Below are 24,655 nucleotides of genomic sequence, written 5' to 3'. Positions count from 1 at the left end.
GGAAGTGAGAAGACGGATACACACATGCAAACTTGACATGACATAAAGAGGATGCAGACTAGGCACACACAGGAAGACAGACTGTGAAAAATAAACAAAGGAAACTCCACACAGAGGGCAAACACTACGGGATGGAACAGAGGGAGAACTAAGGTATAAAGGAAAAGGAACTACCTAGGAATACACGAGTGGAACAAATATAACAAAACAGTAACAATTAGGGTAACAAAACTACAAAATGACAAACCATGACAAAGTTTTAACAGAAAAATGGAGAGGTCTGTATTTTTATTGTAGGTACACTTTGACTGTGAGACACATAATCTAAAAAAATCACATTTTATCAATTTTGAAAATTAATTTGCATTTTAGATAAGATAAGATAAGATAAAACTTTAATGATCCCACGACGGGGAAATTTGCGCATTACAGCAGCTCAGTACAGAAAACTAAAAATAGAATAGAATAAAATAAAATAGAAAAACACTATACACATATACATAAGCACTATATACAGAAAATATATAGTCAATACACACATGTACATATACACACATATACACACACATCAAACACTATATACAGATATCAAAATATTATATACATTTGTAGCCGGTAAGGTACACAGCATACACGGTATGCATTATATGGGTGAGTGTAATAAATAAAATGTATCTGGACTGTAAGGATAAAGTGATGGCAGAGGAGGTAAAGTGTCCAGTGACTCAAGACATTATGAAGTGTTGTACAGTCTAACTGACTGTTGGGATGAATGACCTGCGAAAGCGCTCCTTCCTGCAGTGAGGATGTTTCAGTCTCTGACTGAAGGAGCTGCTCAGCTCACCCACGGTCTCATGCAGAGGGGTGATGGGGGTTGTTCATGATGGATGTCAGCTTTGCTAACATCCTCCTCTCACCCACCACCATCACAGACTCTAGAGGACATCACACACAGAGCTAGACCTCCGCACCAGTTTGTCGATCCTGCTCCTGTCCCTTTCGGTGCATCCACCCCCCCAGCAGGCCACTGCATAGAAAGGGCAGATGCTACCTACTGTGTCATAAAAGGTCTTTAACAGAGTCCTGCAGACACCAAAGGACCTCTGTCTCCTCAGCAGGTGGAGTCGACTCTGGCCCTTCTTATACAGGACATCTGTGTTTGTAGTCCAGTCCAACTTGTTATTGAGATGAACACCCAGGTATTTGTAGGAGACCACTGTCTCAATATGCTTTCCCTGGATGTTCACCGGTGCTGTAGGGGGTGGCTTCCTCCTGAAGTCTATGATCATCTCCTTCGTCTTGCTGGCGTTGATTTGGAGTGCGTTGTTCTCACACCAGCCGACAAAGTCACTGATGACACCCTTGTATTCCTGGTCGTTCCCATCTGATACACATCCAATGATGGCCGTATCATCTGAGAACTTCTGTAGGTGGCAGTGGTCCGAGTTGTACCTGAAGTCTGAGGTGTACAGACTGAACAGAAAGGGTGAGAGGACCGTGCCCTGTGGCGCCCCCGTGCTGCAGACTACCACATCAGACATACAGTCATGGCACCTCACATACTGTGGTCTGTTGGTGAGGTAGTCGATGGTCCATGCCGTCAGCTGACTGTCTACTCCGGCTCCCTCCATCTTCCCTCTCAGTAGTGCAGGCTGGATGGTGTTGAAAGCACTGGAGAAGTCAAAGAACATGACCCTGACAGTGTTCCCTGCCTGCTCTAGGTGAGAGAGGGATCTGTGCAGCAGGTGATGATGGCATCGTCCACCCCAATGCCGGGCTGGTAGGCGAACTGCAGGGGTCCAGCGCTGAGCTCACCAGTGGGCGGAGGTGATGAAGGATGAGCCTCTCCATGGTCTTCATCAGGTGAGAAGTCAGGGCCACAGTCTGTAGTGGTTGGACTCCCTGGGCTGTGCGATCTTTGGCACTGGAACTATGCAGGAAGTCTTCCACAGTTCAGGAACCCTCTCCAGATTCAGGCTCAGGTTGAAGATATGCAGTACCACCTGACAGAGCTGGTCTGCACAATCCCTGAGCAGTCTGGGGCTGATTCCATCTGGACCCGCTGCCTTCCTGATCTTCGTCTTTCTGAGCTGACTTCTCACCTGATCAGTTGTGAGGTGGATGTGAGGCTGTGTTGGGGTGGGTGATGGGGCTGGCTCCGCTGTAGGTGAGGGTGAGGAGATGCAGGCATGATAGCACTACACCCAGAAGAGAGGGGGGTCAGCATACGGAGGGGGCAGAGGGAGCTGAGGGTGGGGAGGTGGTCAACGACCCAGAGTCAAATCTATTGAAAAACAGGTTTAGGGTCGTTAGCCCACCCCCGGTCAGCAGACACTGTGGCTCCTCATTGTCCTCGAAGTGGCCAGAGATTTTTTTCATGTTTCTCCAGACTTCTCGGACTTTGTTATGTTGGAGCTGTTCCTCCATCTTCCTCCTGAAGCTCTCTTTGCCTCTCCGGATCTTGTATTTCACATCCTTTTGCACTCTCCTCAGTTCCTCCTTGTCTCCAGATCTGAAGGCCCTCTTCTTCTCGTTCAGCAGGGCCGTCAGCTCTGGGGTCACCCACGGTTATTGTTGGAGAAGCACCGTACCTTCTTGGTTGGCACAGTGTTCTCCACACAGAAGTTCATGTAGTCTGTGATGCAGTGGGTGAGGGCGTCAATGTCCTCACCGTGAGGCCTGCAGAGTTCCTGCCAGTCTGTAGATTCAAACAGTCTCTCAGGGCCCTCACTGCAGTCCCAGACCACAGTCTTATTATCTTCTTGGTGGGGGGTTTTCTTCTTCACAATGGGGGTGTAGGTGGGGTGAAGAATGACCAGGTTGTGGTCTGAGTGGCCAAGCGGGGGTAGAGGTGATGAAGCTGTAGCCTCCTTTGTGTTAACAAACAGCAGGTCTAGAGTTTTATTGTCCCTTGTGTGGCAGTCAACATATTGGGTGAAGTTAGGGAGAGTGGAAGAAGGTGAGGCATGGTTGAAGTCCCCAGAGATGATAATCAGGGACTGCGGATGTGGCCGTCTGTAACTGAGAGACGGTGGTGTGGATGTCCTCACAGGCTGCTGTAGCGTCGGCCGACGGCGGGATGTAAACAGTAACACACATAACATGTGAAAACTCCCGGGCCAGGTGGTATGGCCGAACGCTAACCGCTAAACAGTTCAATGTCTTTGGTACAGCGCTGCTCCTTCACAGTGATGTGTCCTGGGTTACAACCATCTCTCATTAACGTACATCGCCAGTCCCCCACCTCTCCTCTTACCACTCTCCCTCATGCTCCGGTCCGTTCTCACCAGCTGAAAGCCCTCCAATGTTACGACGGAGTCCGGTGTGTGATCCGTGAGCCAAGTCTCCGTGAACAGCAGGAGGCTGCTCTGCTGGTACTCCCACTGCAGTCTGGTTAGCGCCGTCAGCTCTTCCATCTTGTTGGTAAAGATCTTACGTTGCCCATGAGAATAGATGGAATGCTCGGTTTGTACCGTCTCCTCCTCTCCCGGTACTTCGCTCCAGCTCTGCATCCCCTCCTCCGACGCCGTAATTCCTTCGGAATCTCGGGTCTCTCCTCCGGGAGTACGCTCCTGTTGCACAGGGGCTAACAGCTGATCCCGGCTGTAAACAATAGAGTGGCTCACCGGTTCTCCAGATGAAGTGGTGAAAAGTCCCAAAAGAGTATAAGGAATGCCCTACTCTAATGAAACTTTGCAGGTCCATGGCGGGTTTGATATCCGATATAACTACGAAACTAAGAGTCTGAAAGAAAACCTTAAAATACAAGAAAAAACACACAAGAAAGGGAAGTAACCTGGAGCTGCAGTAACAGGCTGCCTACCGTGGCGCCATCTTGGCGCCCATTGTATGAAATAAGTAGTTGATGACCTACCAACCTGCAAGAATTCTGTCTCTAAGACACCATTGTTCTTAGAGGGTCCCTCCCTTTAAAATACTTAGTCAAAGTAGTATGGCCTAGTCACAGTAATTATGGCTTTAGTCTAAATAATACAGCCTTATTCCCAATAATTCAGCCTTAGTCCAAAATAATTCAGCCTTATTAAAAATAATTCAGCCTTATTAAAAAGTAGTACAGCCTAATTACACATAACTTAAATTTACTTAAAGGATGAATCCCTGTAAATTACACGTAGTTACGGCCTAAGGGCTTGCCGTAAAAGAAAGCATTACCCATTTTGTTCTAAGTCTCTTTTGTTTTATTGCTGCCCATTCAGTCCACTCTTCCCAGTAACACTGGTATATGTATATTGTCTTGTGCTTCTTTCTTTGTGGTTTGCCAGTTCTTCTCTTCACCTGGCTTTATGTCTCTTTCTTTGGGTGTTTTCTATTGTCTTCCCTTTGTTTTCTGGATTTTCTTTTCCTTTTCTTAGATTTGCCTTGTTGTTTTACATTCTACTGGCTTATCTTTTTCTTGAACCTCTGTTGCAAGAATTGACCCAAAGCAGTTATTCTTTGTTTAAAATACCCCCATCTCCCTGACTTTGTGTGTTAAAACTAACTATAACTGTCAAGTAACGTCTGTGTGGCAGGCAGGAAGAAGGACCCCAATGCAGGACACGCCAGGCAAAGGTAAAAGGTAATTCCACTTTATTTACAAGTGCTGAACAAAAGGCCAGACTAGGCAGAGCTAGTGGCAAAACTCAGTGCAAAAAATACCAGACTTAATTCAAAGCAGAACAGGACACACAGCAGGAGAACAGACGAAGACAACAGGCACTGGAAACACAGACTTAAATACACAGGCGGGCTAATGATGGAGGTGGAAACAGGTGGTAACACAGGTGATGCTAATAACACTGACGAGACCAGGGAAGCAAAACTAAACACGACAGACAGGGACTGCACGACTATCAAAATAAAACAGGAAGTATGACGCGGGAACAGAGACACAGACCTGACACAGAATACTGGAAGAACACAAGGAACTAGGAATAACTAAATAAACCCCACAACCAAAAGAAACCCAGAACAGAACAGACAAGATAAAGCAAAAACAAAACACACATGGTCCAAAGGACCCCGGACCATGACAATAACACTATATACCAAGACAACAGTAAAATAGTTAAATATTAAATGACAATTGTGTACTTTATAAGAGACTAGGTTATGTTTTAGTTAAGGAATCCTCCTTCATCTGTCGGAAGTGTGCACTGAAAGTTTTTTTTACAAAAATCACATTCTGCATGCAGTACGGAGCACAAGTGTGTAGAAATGATATGGACTTAACCATACAACCATCTTGCAATGGGATCATACCAATGGTATACTCATCAACATATTCACCATGAAGCTTTGTGAAAAAATCCACTTAGTAATACAGGACAACTGAACAGTTCTTAGTGATAGTGCCACATAAATATTTTAATGGGGGTATTCTTAAATTCATGATATTAATATATCTGCCATTCATGTAGTGTTATGCATCAAGTAATATCTTCATTAATGGTGAGTCAGTGTTATGCTGTACAAGAAAATTCAGACTTTTAGTTTTTCTAAAAAACAAATGCTAAACTAACTCTGAATGCTAACTCTTGCTCCTCTTGGTTTCTATGTAGAAAAAAGGGTTGAATAGGATTGTGAAATGAATGTGAAATGACATGATATTCTCAAGTCTTTCAAATTTCTTTATGATTAATGTGCATGAACAAATTAGTTTGAGATAATTTTTGACAGAAAATAGATTACTAGCATTTAAAATATATAATGAGTATAGTAACTATTTTCCTTGTGCCAAGTTTACCAATCTAAGATCACTATGTCCTTTGGGAAATGATAGAAGGTCTGCCTACATCCAATACTGTTGTTATAAGAACTGTGTTCTCATGCATATATGATAATACAGCACAAACATGCAAAGAAGTATTCTCTTATTTCTTTGTGTTCTCTGCATGAACACAGCATCTGGCTGTGAGCTGTTTGGCAGGTTTGATATGCCAAGTTTGTTTAAGGAAGGTGACATAATGATCGGAGGGATCTTCCCAATTTTGAACAAAGAGATACTCAGCACTTCTACATTCGATAAGGAGCCTTCTACAGCGAAGTGTGCAGGGTATGATTTAATACAAGTGGCTTTTCCATTTGTCATGCATGCATGTTTATTTGTGTTTTAATTCTTGACATTGTACTGTATAAACATGTGAAGCAGTTAGTTTATGACTTTTTTCAATCACTAAAATGTTCTTAGATTTGACCTGCGAGCTTTTCGATGGGCCCTGTCAGTGATATTGCTATTGAAGAAATCAGCAATGATCCTGCTCTACTTCCAACATATCTCTTGGCTATAGGATCCTTGACTCTTGTGAATCTCCTACAAATGCTTTACGTGCTGCAATAACACTACTTAGTGAAATAGAAGAGGGAGCTGTGACTTCTCGTTGCCCTCCAGCTATATCTGCTGTCGTAGGATCATCCCAGTCATTACCTGTGGCTGGAACTCTTGGACCATTTAATGTGCCCATAGTAAGAGATTAACTTGCTTGTTTTATGATGCTTGTGTGATATTTGATGTTTCTGTACTATACACTGTAGCACTACATTTACACTGTTTTGGCATTCCCTTCTTTTCTGTAGGTAAGTCACTTCTCGACATGTGCTTGCCTGAGTGACAGAGCTAAATATCCTACATTTTTTAGAACAATCCCCAGTGACTACTATGAAGCAAAAGCTTTGGCTGCACTGGCCAAACATTTTGGATGGCAGTGGATTGGAGCCATACAGGCAGACAATGATTATGGTCGTAATGGAGTTCTTGCTTTTACTAAAGAGGTTGAAAAGTTTGGGGGTTGTGTCGCTTTTGTTGCGTCGGTTCTACGTACTTACACAAGAGATAAATATCTGGAAGTTGTGGAAATTATCAAACAGTCAACTGTTAAAGTCATTTTGGCTTTTGCTGCTGAGGGTGACTTAAATCCTCTGATGAAAGAAGTTGTGAACCAGAACATTACAGGAATACAGTGGATTGCTAGTGAGGCTTGGATAACAGCACCGCATTCATCTACACCTGAAATTTTCACAGCTTTTGGTGGAGCCGTGGGGTTTGATGTGCATATGATGCCTATTCCTGATCTAAAAGAGTTCCTTTTAAGGCTTAATCCTCATACAGATCCACATTCACCTATTATGAGGGAATTCTGGGACATTATGGTGGGTTGCACGCCTGTTTTACCTGGAGTGCAGACAAATGCTGAGGCAACAAATGTAAGATGTACAGGCAATGAAACATTCATGAATTTCCAGGATCCTTTCTTTGATGTCACAGAGCTCAGAGTGACCTATAATGTGTATAAAGCAGTTTATGCTATTGCACATGCCTTTCATCAGCTGGTATTTTGCCAACCAGTTGGAGCAAAAACAGGGAAACCATGTTTGAATCTTTCAGAAATTCAGCCCAAGGAGGTGAGAAATAGTGCAACTGAAAGTTAAAAGTCTTCTGACTCACAAAAAAAAAAAAAAAAGACCATTTATAAGTTTCTAATGATACTCTCTTCCTTTTCAGGTCAGTAATAGTTTACAAAGGGTGAATTTCACAAATCAGTTTGGGGATCAAGTGTTTTTGATGAGAATGGCGACCCTCCTGCTTCTTATGATATTGTTAATTGGCAGCTGATAAATGGAAAAGTGCACCATGTGACACTGGGGTCATTTTGTGTCTGCTGCAAATGGTGATTACAAACTCAGCATCCAGGAGGACAGGATAGTGTGGAGGACAGGGAAAACAGTAATCTCTTTTTTTCCATGCAGTACACTTATAGTAGCTGCACCATGTGTTCTCTTGACTGGTGACATTAAGATCAAGAGAACACAGCTCTATCATTGCTATAATACTTCAACATTTCATTTCCCTCAGGTTCCCACATCAGTATGTTCTAATGTTTGTCCAGTTGGAACCAGGAAAGCACAGATTAAAGGAAAACCTACATGTTGTTTTGACTGTATACCCTGTGCTGATGGAACTATAGCCAACTCAACAGGTAGACAGAACAATATCAAAAGTATATATGCCATATCAAATCAATCATGCACAATATACAGTAATATCACAAATTTTGTGTCTGCATATATGGAATAAAAAAAAAAAAAAAAAAAAAAACGTGTGTTACAGCACTATAGTAAGTTTTTTTTTTTTTTTTTGGTTTTTTTTCTGGCAAGTTTGATCTTTGGCTAACATGGTGCCAATATAAATTATTCACCATTACTGTTTATCCTCAACAGGTGCAGCAGACTGCACACCTTGTCCAAAGGAGTACTGGTCCAATGAGAAGAAAGATGAGTGTATTCCTAAAAAAATCGAGTTCCTACAATATCACGAACCCATGGGAATAGCTCTGACAGTTGTATCTTTGTTTGGGGCCTCTCTCTCCTTGGTCACAATGGTGGTTTACATCCATTACAGAGAAACTCCTGTGATAAAAGCCAGCAACTTTGAGCTGAGTTGTTTCTTATTGTTTTCTCTTTTTCTGTGTTTTCTTTGCCCTCTCACTTTCCTTGGTAGACCAACAGTCTGGACATGCATGCTGCGCCACACCACTTTTGGGTGTGGCATTTGCACTTTGCATTTCTTGTATCTTGGGAAAAACCATCGTTGTTGTTACAGCATTCAAGCCACATTTCCTGGCAACAAAACTGCTCAAAAGTTTGGTTCATGCACAGCAAAGAATTATTATTTGTTCCTGCACTTTGATTCAAATAGTATATGTTATTGTGGCTGACATTAAACCCACCTTACCCCAGATATGGTGTTCACATACAGCAATAGATGATTGTATTGGAATGCAACACAGGCTCTGCGGCTGCTTTTTATGCAGTGTTGGGATACATAGGGATCCTTGCAATAATCTGTTTGGTCCTGGCATTTATGGCAAGAAAATTGCCTGATAACTTTAATGAAGCCAAATTTATCACATTCAGCATGCTGATATTCTGTGCTGTGTGGATTACGTTCATCCCGGCATATATCAGCTCTCCTGGAAAATTTGCTGTAGCTGTGGAAATATTTGCAATTTTGTCTTCAGCATTTGGTTTATTAATTTGCATTTTTACACCTAAGTGTTACATAATATTGATTAAGCCAGAAAATAATACCAAGAAAGTTGTCATTGGAAAAGGAAACATTAAAAAAATATTATTCTAGAGTGTAAATGTCCATTCTGTTTTTATAAGTCCAGTCTATGTTGGTACGAGGGTGCTGCAGCCTAGTTGGTAATGAGCTGTGCCTTCACAAAAAACAAGAGTTAGAGTGGTTTTGGTGCATTTTCTGTCAATCAGTATTCGGGGCTGGATTATTCCGCAGGGGGCAGCACAGTGGTGCAGTGGTTAGCACTGCTGCCTCACAGTTAGAATACCATCTGGAAGGCCTGGGTTCGATTCCACCTGGCCCAGGCCTCTCCCTCTCTCTGTGTGGAGTTTGCATTGTTCTCCCGTGCTTGCGTGGGTTTCCTCCGGGTACTCCGGTTTCCTCCCACATTCCAAAGACATGCACTTACTGGGGTTAGGTCAACTGGCTAATCTAAATTGCCCATAGGTGTGACTGAGTGCGTGAATGTGAGTGTGAAATGTTGTCTGTCACTCCGTGTTGGCCCTGCAACAGGCTGGCGACCTGTTCAGGGTGTACCCTGCCTCTCACCCTATGACAGCTGGGATAGGCTCCAGCCCCCCCGCGACCCTTAACAGGATGTGCGGAAGCGAATGGATGGATGGATGGATTATTCCTCAGACGAGAGGAAGAGGAAGATGCTCTTCATCTTTGTCAATCGGGACTGGTAGTGCACATTCGTCAGAACGGAGCTCAATGAGGATTCATAACAGTGTTGCCAACTTGGGGACCTTGTTGCTAGATTTAGCGGCTTTCCAGAACCCCCTAGTGATTTTTTTTCCAAAAGGGGACTAGCGACAAATTTAGCGAGTTTTCCCGGTGACGTCAGCGACTTCAGGAGAGTTTTTTGTTAACCTGAAATCCTCCGTTATCGCCGTGTTTTGTGTACATACAGCCTTCATACTGCGTCTGTTCAGAGTACCTGGCTGTTGGTATGTGCCGTAAGTCACGTGACCTTAATAGTGGAAGTGGGTCTGTTCGTGTCCTCGTGATGCAGCCGGTGGATACCACACCGCGTTGAGCGGGTGGGCCCATTGCTGTGATACGTCAGCGCATATGTCTATGGATTTATTGAGCTAGCTGAAATCCTGCCGACTGAAGAATGGAAGTTTGTTCATTCAGTCTGTTTACATTTTTTGTTATCTTACACAGGAGGAAGGACTTTGGTGAAGTCTACTTCACTGCAGACTGGCTTTTTACAGAATAAGTCACCCTTTTGCTATTTTTGCTCTGTTTCTTTTCTGTTTACATTTTAATAGCATGGCTGCAAGTGTTTTGTTATGGAAAAAAAAATCATTAATTTATTTGAGGAGCATTATTATTTAAATATGCCAGTGGTTTATTTTTGAGCAATTTCTCATGTACATCTACAGCTGAATGTTAAAAGTGTCTGTGTGACATTTGGGACATGTAGGTTTGACTCAGAAGTGCCTTTTTGTTTATATCTTTGGGAAGAAAAAAATATCAAATGTCGTATATCACCATTCAGGTAAAAATATCGAGATATTATTTTGGTCGATATTCCCCAGCCCTAGTAGTTCTAAACATATTCAGGGGTGTTTTTTCTTCACTTTTGTCTCTCCAAAGATGTTATTCCTCTCTCCTACAGCCTGGATTGCACAATTATGCAAATTAGGTGATGACATCATATAGCAACTTCTAGCGACTTTTAGGACAGCCAATAGCTACGTTCCTTGCTGAGGAGTTGGCAATAGTGATTCGTAGCAGCACAGCATGAACTTTAACAACATGATCACCTTGCAGCCCTTGGACAGCGGAGCGAGGTACATGTTTAGAGTTCACAAGGTTTGCACTTTATGTATTCATGTTCTGAGTCAATCAAAGGCACCTAATCAAATGTATTTTATGTTTTCTTTTAGTTTTCACTGTGTATTTGGTGCACTCCAGCAGTATTTGGGTTTGAATGAAGTAAATGTGAATCCACTGCACCCGTCAAGGCTCTCCGTGTTTTCTTGGGTCTGAGGGACTGCTACGATGAAAAATCATCGCTGAGTGAAAGTCCCACAGTAGATCAGCGCAACCCACGTGTTAGTCAAGTGAGGCCTGTGCGTCAGCCAAGACAGACTCTGCTCTTATCAAGAATGATTACTCCTTCCTCACCATTCTTCAACTCTGACTTGGTTATTCACAAAGGTTCAGGTATTATACTCCGTAAGCACTTTGCTGATAACAAGATCAAATGACCTAATCAGGCTTATAGCCAGAATTTCTTTTCAACCCAGGTTGGGGTGGGGTGATGCTAATGCTAATTAGCAAGCTAATGCTAACTGCTAAATGCTGCTCCTGCTCGTTAATTGCGTATGTAACCAGAAAGCACCTCTGAAGCCTAGGCAGCAATCACAGTTTGGACGTGTAGTTACATTTCTCGAGGTGCGTGTCGGTTATGTTTGTAGGACCAATGCAGAACTCTAAATCAGGTCTTATTAGATTGATAGTGATAATTTTTGCATATAATCCAGAAGTTACACTTTTATATCATGCATTTAACCCTCTTAACTGGCCATGTCCTGTCCGCCAGACATTTGTAGTTCAAGTTATATGGCAGGCTAGACCCTCCCATTTTGAATGGCACTTCATTCGGCCAATCATGTTAAGAAATGGGTTTTCCAGAACAAATAATAACCAGAGGGCGTTATGTAGTTTTTCAGGTGATTTTGGTGCTGCAGTTAACAGTTTAATGTGTCTCAGAGTGCCGTTCACTTCCACTAATGGGTTTGCAGAAATCATACACACAGAAAAAAAAACATAATCCAGATCTTTTATCAATCAGCTGCAAAAGCATTTCCTACATTTGAATATCAGCGACCTGTGGTTTTTTCTTGAAGGCCTTTCACAGCTCCACTGGTGCTGAAATGTAATGTTTGACTATGGCTTTCTGAATACAAGTAGGGCTGCAACTATTGATTATTTCAGTTATCGAGGATTCTATCGATTATTCCATCACTTAATCGGATAAGAAATAATTTTTGTATTAACAATTCATCTGCATATTTAAACTTCCATACTGCAGATGTTTCTCTGTGTGAAACAAGGTGGATGGAGCAGCTACAAAGTTCTCTTCATGTTGGTGATCAGGTGGTTGATGAAGGTTCTCCAGCACTTTCCTGGTTGCCCCACCTGACCTAATCGTCTCAGTAACGGCTCCGCCTCTTTGCGCTGCCGACAGACTGCACGTAAAACAGCTGTTGTGTTTTTGTTGAAAAACTGTGAGCTGCATGAGCTTAATGCTGTAATTCTTTTTATTCACAAGCATCCTCCAAATTACATTTCTACTTCAGGTCTATTTTTAGTCACTAATCAGGGATTAAGGCATAAAAATCATTTTTGACGGTGCCCCTCGGTACTGAAGGGGGGGTGAAGAGGAGGGGGTGGGGGCTTCCGGCAGTGCTAATGACAGCCCCTGCTAGCAAACTGGTTATAGTGATTCTTTCTGGTGGCTACAGCTGAAGTAAAGAAAAAATAACAGCTGACATTCTCTGCATAGTGAGCACAACACACACATGCACACTCACAGCACAGAGCAGTCGGGGTGTGGAAAAACTTGTCAGCAATCCACTTGTGTTAAAGTGTCGTTTTTTCCAAATCAAGTGCACGCATGACCGTAGCGAGATCACGCGTTCATATTGGGAATGAAACTACCTGTGCTCTGTGGTAGATTGCAAATTGCAATGAAATGAAACAGGCGCAAGCAGCAATAATAGCAGCAACCTAGCCTGGGCGGAGTCCTCGGGGTGCGCTCCTGTTTGCTAAATGCAGTGACAGCAGAGTTCCAAGTATGAAGCAGTGAAATCCTCAGCCCGATGAATGAGCGTTTTAGCAAGGCCCAGGCTTCTAGCCAGAAATTTTTTTCAGCCCAGCGCCCCTCTCCCATTGGGGGGGAAGGGTGTGCCCCCCCCCCCCCCCCCCCCCCCCCAATAAAGTCACATCATTTTGATTTACAAAAAACATCTTACATGAATAACATGTTATTTTTCTTTATTCATTATCAATTTTGGGTAAAATACTAGCATGTTGAATCATTTGGTAATGTAACCCCCCCCTCTCCCCAGAAAAACTTGGTATCACCCAACCCGCTTTCTCTACCAAGCAGCTGGATCACCTTTTGCTTGTGGAAGCAGCTGCTGGGAGTGGGTGTAGCTCGAAAAAATGAAGAGTGCCAAAAAGTGGACAACCAACAATTTTTCATTGTTGGTTGACAACACCCCCTTGGAAATAAAAATCAAAATGAGGTAAATGCATATGTATTGTTAGCTAATGATTTAATAACTATGCCGCTGCGTATCAGACACACCGGTTTAGGTATTTTAGCTAGCTCTGTTAGACCTGCTACTCCCTGCTCCTCCTAATCTGACAATGAATCAAAAGAAAAAGAAGATAAAAGTGGTTATTTGCGCACAGGCGGCACAGTACAATACTTGTAATATGTAATAAACTAAACTCATTAAACAAGTATATAGTTTTACTCAAGTGAATACACAAATAACATTTTATTTATTTACTGTAGTTAGTAATAACTAATATTATTACTGATAACAGGACTGAAGATGAAAGTTCCAGGATGAGAGTTGATATATTTTAAACACATCAAGTTCAAACCTTTTTCTCTACAGAACGTGTTTAATAGTAAAGATTGCATTAAACTCTCACATGCTCAGTGGAGAACAGACTGCTGTAAAATATTGTATTTATTATATTTGGCAGGCCAAATTAAAACAGTTTCTTTAAAAGTGGAATGAGGGGCTGCAAAAGTGGTAGTAAAACAAAACAGGTTCATGAAAGATATTTGTTACTGTTAGAAGAAATGTGAAAAATGTAAGCCTTTTCTTAATTGTTGAAGGTGCAGAGTAAATACAAAGAAAGTTAAATAAATACATAGTAAAAGCATTACAATGTATTTCTAATACATTTCTAATTAACCCAAAATCTCCTGAATCCTTTTAGAAAAGTAAACGATTTAATAAATAAATGGGCAGAGAGCTCAACCCCCCCCAATGTTGGACCCTTGCAGAAAACACCTCTGATGCCTAATCACAGTCTTTGTGAATTTGTAGTTACATTTCTCGAGGTGCATGTCAGGTTAGGTTCAGAGAGGATTTTCGGTTATGTACGTAGGACTGACGCAGAACGCTAACCCAGGCCTTATTAGAGCAATAGAGTGATAATTTTTGCATATAATCCAGAAGAGTTACACTTATTTATCATGCATTTAATGTGCCCAAGAGTGCCATTCACTTCCACTAATGGGTTTGCAGAAATCACGTAAAAAGCATAAACAAAAACATAATTCAAATGTTTTATCAATCAGCTGCTAAAAGCATTTCCTATATTGGAATATCAGCCACCATGTTGTAAATGACATTATCTTCCTGAGAATTGTAGTTTTTTTCTTGAAGGCCTTTCATCGCGCCACTGGTGCTGAAAAGTAATGGTTGACTATGGCTTTTTGAATACAAGTAGGGCTGCAACTATCGATTATTTTAGTAATTGAGTATTCTATCGATTATTCCATCAAATAACCGGATAAGATAAAATTTTGTATTAACAATTCATCTACACATTTTAACTTCCATACTGCAGTTTTTCTCTGTGTGAAACAAACAGCGGTGGATGGTTTTTATTCACAAGCATCCTCCAAATTACCGTATTTTTCGCACTATAAGGCACACTTAAAATCCTTGGATTTTCTCAAAAATCAGCAGCACGCCTTATAATCCGGTGCACTTTATATGTATGAACTCTTGAACCGCCGATGGCTGAGGCATCCACACCACTGCACCATCCACACCACTGTACCATGGAATGGTGCATGGGTGTGACTGAGACATCCACACCACTGCACCATTCCATGGTCTGCAGCGATATGGCCTCTGGTCTGGTGGATCAGTTCAAATGCCTCATTGAATTCTGTAAAATAGGCCATCATCGATTCACAAAATTACTCTACTAACGATATTTGACAGGAACAAGCTGGGTGTGCCAAAGCTGCCAGAGATAAATTCAGCAAGAAGTGGAACCATTCTTCCAAAAATGGAAACCTTACGCAGTAAACCGCTTAAAACTATGATGGATTTGGTCTATTTTCATCTATGCTGGCCCGTATTTTTGTGCGTAATCTGGAGATCGGCAGCCGGCACTGTTGGCAACTTTTTTGTGCAACAAAACTCGCTGTGGACTGTCAAAAATTGCTAGAAGTCGCTCAAGGACGAATCGAGGTCTGGGGGTGTGTGCTGTCCCACTTGGTGCGAAAGAGAGATCAGGGCGATGCCACAGTGTATGAAGGGACGCAGTACGAGCGCTGTATGTTTTCTTGGCTTATAACAGTGCACAGGATTTGTGAAGGGCTTATACAGTATATAAAATGAAGAAATGACTTGTTCTTACCTTCATTAATAAAAAATATATTGCGTTTGTTAAGACGTTGAAGAAGATGGCGAGAGCTTGCCAGCAAAAGGTACTCTTTTATTAACAATTAAATATGCTGTGTGCCGCAACCAAAACAAAAAAGTAACGTCGAGACTGACTCGGATAATGACGAGAGGGAACCCGGCATGCTTGATGCCAAAAATCGCCCAACTGTTAAACTCAGACACTAAAGATGAGGAATTTGATGGATTTGTGTTAGATGGATTTAAAATGAGAGTGTATTTTTCTGTATTTGCTACAACTGAATAATGTTCTGAGTTATTGTGAATGAGTTGAATAAAGTTCAACATACCTGATGCTTTTGTTTCGCTCTACATATGCTTTATCATGCACCTTATAACCTGGTGCACCTTATGTATCAAAATAGACTCGTTCATTCATATTGCGCCTTATAATGCAATGCGCCTTATGGTCCGCAAAATACGGTACGTTTCTACTGCAGGTCTGTTTTTAGTCACCAATTAGGGATTAAAGCATAAAAAAATATTCTGACCGAGCCCCTCGATACTGAGGAAGGAGGGCGTCCGTCACCAAGCGATTGCTAGTGCTATGACAGCCCCTGCTAGCAAACTGTGGTTATAGTGATTGTTCTGGTGGCTACAGCTGATGTAAAGAAAAAATAACAGCTGGCATTCTCTGAACAGCGAGCAAAAAGTGAGCGCAGCCACACACGCACACTCACAGCACAATGGAGGCATGGAAAATACTTGTAAGCAATGATCTACTCGTGCTAAATCATTCCTGAAATTTTCATTTGATCTTCGTTTTTCCTCTTACATCTCCTCGCAGTGAAATTGCAGTGAAATAATACAGGTGCAAGCAGCGATAAAAGCAGCGATCTAGCTGGGGCGGAGTCCGCGGGGCACGCTCCTGTTTGCTAAATGCAGTGACAGCAGAGCTCCGAAAGTGAAGGTGAAATCCTCAGCCCAGCGCCAGGGCGTCTCAGCCTGGTGTAGTGCTTGGCTATCAACCAATAGCTAGAACACTGCTAATTCAGAGTTTAATGCCTCAAATACAGTTGTGGTTTTACTATTTTAAAGCTACAGTGTATGTGCACCAGGTAAATGCTATTCCTTAAATTGTATGGGTCGTTTATGTTCCAAAGTAACTTGTGATATATCAGCAGTATTTACAGTCAGTGTGGTTGCTAACTTGTGTACCTACATGGTTTACATATCTGAGTGTTGTTTCCTAAATAGTCTTAAAGTTAAAGCAACACTCATTCAAATTTAAGTCCAGACATTACTACACAGAGCAAACACACACACACACACACACACACACACACACACACACACACACACACACACACACACACACACACACACACACACACACACAAAAGCAGGGATCCTCAAATCCAGGCCTCGAGGTCTGGTGTCCTGCAGGTTTTAGATGCGTCCCAGATCCAGCACACCTGAGTCAAATATAGAAGTCATTAGCAGGACTCTGGAGAACTTGACTGCATACTGAGGAGGTAATTCAGCCATTTGAATCTGGTGTGTTGGATCAGGGACACATCTAAAACCTGCAGGACACCAGACCTCGAGGCCTGGACTAAAGGATCCCTGCACTAAAGGAACAAAATGTGGTGCCCTGCTGAAGAACCCAACAATGTAAAGCAGCAAGTAGCGAGATCCAGCAGTCGTGAAAGATGCCTAACCGAAAAGGGCAAGGAAATCCATGAACAAGATGCAAAGAAAAGTGAAAAGGCATTTAACAGAGCATATAACTCTTGGAAGGAGTCAGCTAAAGAAATCAGAACAAAACTCAAGGCTTTCTGCTCACCCGAAGATTTAAACAGTGCCAGCCATGACATAAGGGACAAGCATGCAGTTGTACAACAATATTATGAGCCCATTCGCCACAACGAAAACATTACCCCAAATATAGTCAAAAAAATGGATGCCTGTACTGTGCTTACAACGAACATTTATGAGCTTATTGCTAAACGACAAGAAAATATTGATCAGCCTTTCAATGATCATCTCGAAAAGGAAGGAGTAAGGGTGATGCTAAACAAAAATGACTATGGCTCTGTGTTTGGTGATACAAAAACATAATTTCCAGGTGGTTAAGTTACATACTCAAAGACAGATTCTGCAAGCTGTTGTGAGGCAGAAGCTGAATTTGCAGCTAAAATAGAACAAGAAAAGGCCACACGAGATGCCTGCACAGCAAACTAAAGTCAACCAAATGGAGAATGAATGGAAATTAAAGGAAAATGAGGCACTGGCAAAGTTAAAACAAGAAGTAGAAACAAAGTCAAGGCTTGAGCAGGAAAAAAAATTAAACTACAACAGTTAAAGGCAGACGGTGAAGTGAAAATAGCAGCAGCACGAGTAAGAGCTTTAAGCACTTTAAACGACCTTGAAAACTGATCTAGCATCTTGCCACAACTTGGAAAATGCTTTAAATGACCCTGTCAGCATACCACAGCCCTCCTTAAATCTGTTGTCTCCATCATTTAAGCATCACCCACACCAGTGCAGAACGAGAAAAACTGAGGTTAGCTGAAACTCTTGCAAACTCCCGTACCTTAAACCGACTTCCGGTACCTAAACTAGCTATCTTTAGTGGTGACCCTCTAAAGTTTGTTGACTGGAAAGTATCCTTTATGGCACTAATTGCCAATAAACCCTTACCTGTGTGGTGTCTGGCCAAAGGAGCTCAAGACAAAACACGTTATATATAAAAAAAGGTTCTTCATTCAAAACAAACAGCTCTTTAAAACAGCTTAAAAACCTTAAAGAAACAACAAATCCCTAATTGAGTGTACCAACAACTGTAGCGGTTCAGTTTCCTGTTCCAACAAGATAACAAAATATCAGCTACAATAAAATCCACAGAGATACACCATACAAGAAAATGTGCACTATACTAACTCTGAGCGCGTTTCGTAGGGGCCCACCCAAGATTGTCCCCCTCCAGATGACATTGCAGATTGATATACAGCCATCAAACTCCTGATCATCATCTGGCTGAGGCTCTCCTGCTAATGGCTGCCTAGAGAGGGCATCAGCAGCAGTGTTATTCTTACCTGGGTGGTACTGCACATCAAAATCAAATATAGCCAATTGTGCAACCCATCATTGTTCAATGGCACCCAACTTGGCAGTATTCAGGTGACATAAGGGATTATTGTCAGTTACCACTGACAAATTTAGTAAATTTGGAGCCTAAAAGATAACCCCTGAATTTTTCAGACACAGCCCATTTCAAAGCCAAAAGTTGCTGTAATTTTGATCATTTTTCTCTGCATTTCTCAACGCTATTACCCGCTTCTTGCCCCCCTGAATCTGATAGAGAACAGCCCCCAGCCCCAAACAGCTGACATCTGTCTCCACAATGAAAGGAAGGGAGAAGTCAGCATAAGCAAGCAAAGGGGAACCAATGAGTTTCTCTTTTAATAATTCAAAGGACTGTTGACACCCTGATGTCCATTGGTCGTCGAATACAGTAATCCCTCACTTATCGCGGGTATTACATTCCAGGACCACCGCAAAGTAGCTAGGAAAATCCGCAAAGTAGGGACGCTATATTTATTTTAATACTTATACATTATTTTAGTAGTTATACACTATTTTAAGTTTTTATAAACCCTCCACCCACACTTATACACCAAATATATACATTACTGTACTACGCATGTGAAGAACGAGTACCGCTAAACAGGGAAAATACTGCAATAAATATTTTACATTAATATTGATTGAAAACCCGCGAAACAGCGAGTCCACAAAAAGCGAACAGCGAAGTAGCGAGGGAATAATGTAGTTCCTTTGACTGGATGGAACATTCCCGTTAATAGCGACATTAACCAAGTCATGCAAAGGGCCAGCTAACTGAGAAAAACTTAGTATAAACCTCCTGTAGTAACTGCAAAAACCCAAAAATGATCGGAGATCTTTCACAGACTTTGGCACAGGCCACTGTTGTACTGCAGCTACCTTATCAGGGTCAGCACCTATGCCCTCAGCTGAGACCTGATGCCCAAGGAAATGAACAGAGGACTGAAGAAACTGACACTTTTCCACTTTTAACCTTCAAACCTGTCTCTCTTGGCCTCTGCAAACATGGTCTGGAGGCAGCTTAAATGCTCTTCAAAGGTGTGAGAATAAACCAAAATGTCATCCAAATAGACAAGCATAATCTGGAACACCAAATAACTCATAGTGGCCTGCGTGAGCCTCTGAAATGTTGCTGGGCCATTACAAACACCACATGGCAGCCTGTTATACTCAAACAACCCAAAAGGAGTTCTGAAGGCTGTCTTATGCCTGTTCTTTTTTTTTATGAACTGCTACGTGATGGTAGCCACTGGCCAGATCAATGGTAGAGAAAAATGCAGCACCAGACAAAGCATCAAAACATTCAACTATTCAAGGCAAAGAAAACGCATCACGCTTGGTCTTAGAGTTTAGTTTCCTATAATCCACACACAACCTTAAACTACCATCAGCCTTTCACACAAGCACAATGGGTGATGAATAAGCACTAGTGCTCTCCTTGATGACTCCCTTCTTGAGAAGTTGGGCTATATATTCCCTAACTTTATAAGAGACTGGGTTATGTTTTAATTAAGGAATTCTCCTTCATCTATAGGAAGTACGCACTGAAAGTTTTACAAAAATCACGGTCTACATGCAGTAAGGAGCCCAAGTGTGTAGAAATGATATGGATTTAACCATACCACTGCAGACCATCTTGCAATGGGATCATACCAATGGTACACTTATCAACATATTCACCATGCATCGTTGTGAAAAAATCCACTTAGTAGTACAGTATAACTGAACAGTTCTTGGTGATAATGCCACATAAATATTTTAACAGGGGTATTCTTAAAGTCATGATATTAATATATCATTAGCCTAATAGCATAATGGCCTAAGTCATATTTTGGCCAAAATTGAGATATCTGTCTAAATGAATCTACACTGTTAGCAGAGTAGAAATAGGTAGGTATCTCAAAATATGCCAAAATATGACTTAGGCAATTATGCTATTAGACTAACCATATCTGCCATTCATGCAGTGTCATGCATCAATTAATATCTTCATTAATGGTGAGTCAGTGTTATGCTGTACAAGACAATTCAGACTTTTAGTTTTTCCAAGAAACAAACAGTGAACTAACTCTGAATGCTAACTCTTGCTCCTCTTGGTTTCTATGTAGAAAAAAGGGTTGAATAGGATTGTGAAATGATATGACATTCTCAAGCCTTTCAAATTTCTTTATGATTAGTGTGCATGAACAAAGTAGTTTGCGATACTTTTTGATAGAAAATAGATTACTAGCATTTAAAATATATAATGAGTATAGTAACTATTTTCCTTGTGCCAAGTTTACCAATCTAAGATCACTATGTCCTTTGGGAAATGATAGAAGGTCTGCCTACATCCAATACTGTTGTTATAAGAACTGTGTTCTCATGCATATATGATAATACAGCACAAACATGCAAAGAAGTGTTCTCTTATTTTTTTGTGTTCTCTGCATGAACACAGCATCTGGCTGTGAGCTGTTTGGCAGGTTTGATATGCCAAGTTTGTTTAAGGAAGGTGACATAATGATCGGAGGGATCTTCCCAATTTTGAACAAAGAGATACTCAGCACTTCTACATTCGATAAGGAGCCTTCTACAGTGCAGTGTGCAGGGTATGATTTAATATAAGTGTCTTTTATATTTGTAATACATGCATGTTTACTTGTATTTTAATTATTGACATTATACTGTATATAGATGTGAAGCAGTTAGTTTATGACTTTTTTCAATCACTAAAATGTTCTTAGATTTGACCTGCGAGCTTTTCGATGGGCCGTGTCAGTGATATTTGCTATTGAAGAAATCAACAATGATCCTGCTCTACTTCCAAATGTATCTCTTGGCTATAGGATCCTTGACTCTTGTGACTCCCCTACAAATACTTTACGTGCTGCACTAACACTAGCTAGTGGAATAGAAGAGGGAGCTGTGACTTCTCGTTGCCCTCCAGCTATATCTGCTGTCGTAGGATCATCTCAGTCATTACCTGTGGCTGGAATTCTTGGACCATTTAATGTGCCCATAGTAAGAGATTAACTTACTTGTTTTATGATGCTTGTGTGATATTTGATGTTTCTGTACTATACACTGTAGCACTACATTTACACTGTTTTGGCATTCTCTTCTTTTCTGTAGGTAAGTCACTTCTCGACATGTTCTTGCCTGAGTGACAGAGCTAAATATCCTACATTTTTTAGAACAATCCCCAGTGACTACTATGAAGCAAAAGCTTTGGCTGCACTGGTCAAACATTTTGGATGGCAGTGGATTGGAGCCATACAGGCAGACAATGATTATGGTCGTAATGGAGTTCTTGCTTTTACTAAAGAGGTTGAAAAGTTTGGGGTTTGTGTTGCTTTTGTTGGGTCGGTTCTACGTACTTACACTAGGGACAAGTTTCTGGAAGTTGTGGAAATGATCAAACAGTCAACTGTTAAAGTCATTTTGGCTTTTGCTGCTGAGGGTGACTTTTATCCTCTGATGAGAGAGATTTTGAAGCAGAACATTACAGGAATACAGTGGATTGCTTGTGTGACCTTGATAACAGCACCTCGATTCTCCACACCTGAAATCTACACAGCTTTTGGTGGAGCCCTTGGATTTGTAATGCAGAAGACATCCATTCCCAATCTAAAACAGTTTCTTACAAGTATTAGTCCTTATACAGATCCACATTCACCTTTTATGAGGGAATTCTGGGAGATTATGGTGGGTTGCACACCTGTTTTACCTGGAGTGCAGACAAATGCTGAGGCAACAAGTGTAAGATGTACAGGCAATGAAACATTCATGAATCCCCAGGATGTTTTCTTCGATGTCACAGAGCTCAGAGCGACCTATAATGTGTATAAAGCAGTTTATGCTATCGCACATGCCCTTCATCAGCTGGTATTTTGCCAACCAGTTGGAGCAAAAACAGTGAAGCCATGTTTGAATCTTTCAGAAATTCAGCCCAAGGAGGTGAGAAATAGTGCAACTGAAAGTTAAAAGTCTTCTGACTGACTGAAAAAAAAATGAGCATTTTTTTATATATCTAATGATACTCTCTTCCTTTTTCAGGTCAGTAATAGCTTACAAAGGGTGAATTTCACAACTCAATTTGGGGATAAGGTGCTTTTTGATGAGAATGGTGACCCTCCTGCATTTTATGATGTTATTAACTGGCAGCTGATAAATGGAACAGTGCAACATGTGACTCTGGGTCATTTTGTGTCTGCTGCAAATGGTGATTACAAACTCAGCATCCAAGAGGAGAAGATAGTGTGGAGGACACTGAAAACAGTAATCCCGATCTCTCTTTTTTCCCATACAGTACTCTCATAGTGTCCCAGCTATGTGTTCTCTTGAATGTTGGCGTTAAGAAAAAAAGAGCACCGCTGTTACAATGCTTCAACATTTCTTTTCCCTCAGGTGCCCACATCAGTATGTTCTAATATTTGTCCAGCGGGAACCAGGAAAGCTCAGATTAAGGGAAAGCCTACATGTTGTTTTGACTGTGTACCCTGTGCTGATGGAACTATAACCAACTCAACAGGTAGACAGACTAATATCAAAAGTGTGCATGCAAAAATAAATGAATTATGCACAATACAATACTACATGTTTAGTGTCTACATGTAATACTCATTTTTAAAATTATTTTTAACACTTTGTTCTCTCAAGTATAACTTGATATTTTGCTAACACAACACCTGGGTACATCACTCGCCCTTTCTGTTTATCCTCATCAGGTGCAGCAGACTGCACACCTTGTCCAAAGGAGTACTGGTCCAGTGACAGAAAAGATGAGTGCATCCCTAGAACAATAGAGTTTCTGAAATATCACGAACCCATGGGAATAGCTCTAACAGTTGTATCTCTGTTTGGGGCCTCTCTCTCCTTGGCCACAATGGTGGTTTTTATCCACTACAGAGAAACTCCTGTGATAAAAGCCAGCAACTTTGAGCTGAGTTGTTTCTTATTGTTTTCTCTTTTTCTGTGTTTTCTTTGCCCTCTCACTTTCCTTGGCAGACCAACAGTCTGGACATGCATGCTGCGCCACACCACTTTTGGTGTGACATTTGCACTTTGCATTTCTTGTATCTTGGGAAAAACCATCGTTGTTGTTACAGCATTCAAAGCCACATTTCCTGGCAACAAAACTGCTGGAAAGTTTGGTCATGCACAGCAAAGAATCATAATTTGCTCCTGCACTTTGATTCAAATAGTAATATGTGTATTGTGGTTGACATTAAAACCACCTCACCCACATATGTTGACTATATACAGCACTAAGATGATTGTTTTGGAATGCAACACAGGCTCTGAGGTTGCTTTTTATGCAGTGTTGGGATACATAGGGATCCTTGCAATAATCTGTTTGGTCCTGGCATTTATGGCAAGAAAATTGCCTGATAACTTTAATGAAGCCAAATTTATCACATTCAGCATGCTAATATTCTGTGCTGTGTGGATTACATTCATCCCAGCATATATCAGCTCTCCTGGAAAGTTTACTGTAGCTGTGGAAATATTTGCAATTTTGTCTTCAGCATTTGGTTTGTTAATTAGCATTCTTTCACCTAAATGTTACATAATATTGTTTAAGCCAGAGAAAAATACGAAGAAACACACTATGGGATCAAATATTAAGAAAAAAAAGTAGAATTTGTTTTTTTTTTGTGTGTATAATTTATTTTTCATTTCATTTTACATATGATTTGTTCATTTCCAGAAAACCTCAAACATATATGAAAATAATATGTAAAACCAGTTATGATTACAGCAGTTGATTACAGACAAAAAAAGAATGTATTTGAAGTAATTAATTTAGGACTCACTTTAATATTTAAATGCAAAAAGTTACAAGGACTACCATTACATTGCGAGATACATATATAAACATAGATGTCAAAACCAAATTGTGGTAACACTTTCTATTATTGCTTAGCTTAGTAATAATGTGGTAATACTGAAACATTTAGGTGGAAACAAGAAAGTCATAATATGTAAAGGACTAGTTATTCCTAATTAATTACCAAATCAATAACAAAGTAATATATATGTCAATATTATTTATCATATT

At 41.1% G+C, this 24,655-nt stretch overlaps 2 pseudogenes; both read left to right on the top strand.

The window, feature by feature from the left end:
• The first annotated feature begins 5,966 nt into the window (after positions 1 to 5,966).
• Positions 5,967 to 9,136, top strand: LOC115790458 (extracellular calcium-sensing receptor-like; annotated as a pseudogene).
• An 11,978-nt stretch (positions 9,137 to 21,114) lies between these two features.
• On the top strand, positions 21,115 to 24,235 carry LOC115790456 (extracellular calcium-sensing receptor-like; annotated as a pseudogene).
• The last annotated feature ends 420 nt before the right edge of the window (positions 24,236 to 24,655 follow it).

This window comes from Archocentrus centrarchus, chromosome 13 (assembly GCF_007364275.1).
Source record: "Archocentrus centrarchus isolate MPI-CPG fArcCen1 chromosome 13, fArcCen1, whole genome shotgun sequence".
NCBI classification, from domain to species: domain Eukaryota; kingdom Metazoa; phylum Chordata; class Actinopteri; order Cichliformes; family Cichlidae; genus Archocentrus; species Archocentrus centrarchus.
This window is presented reverse-complemented; position numbering and strand designations above follow the sequence as displayed.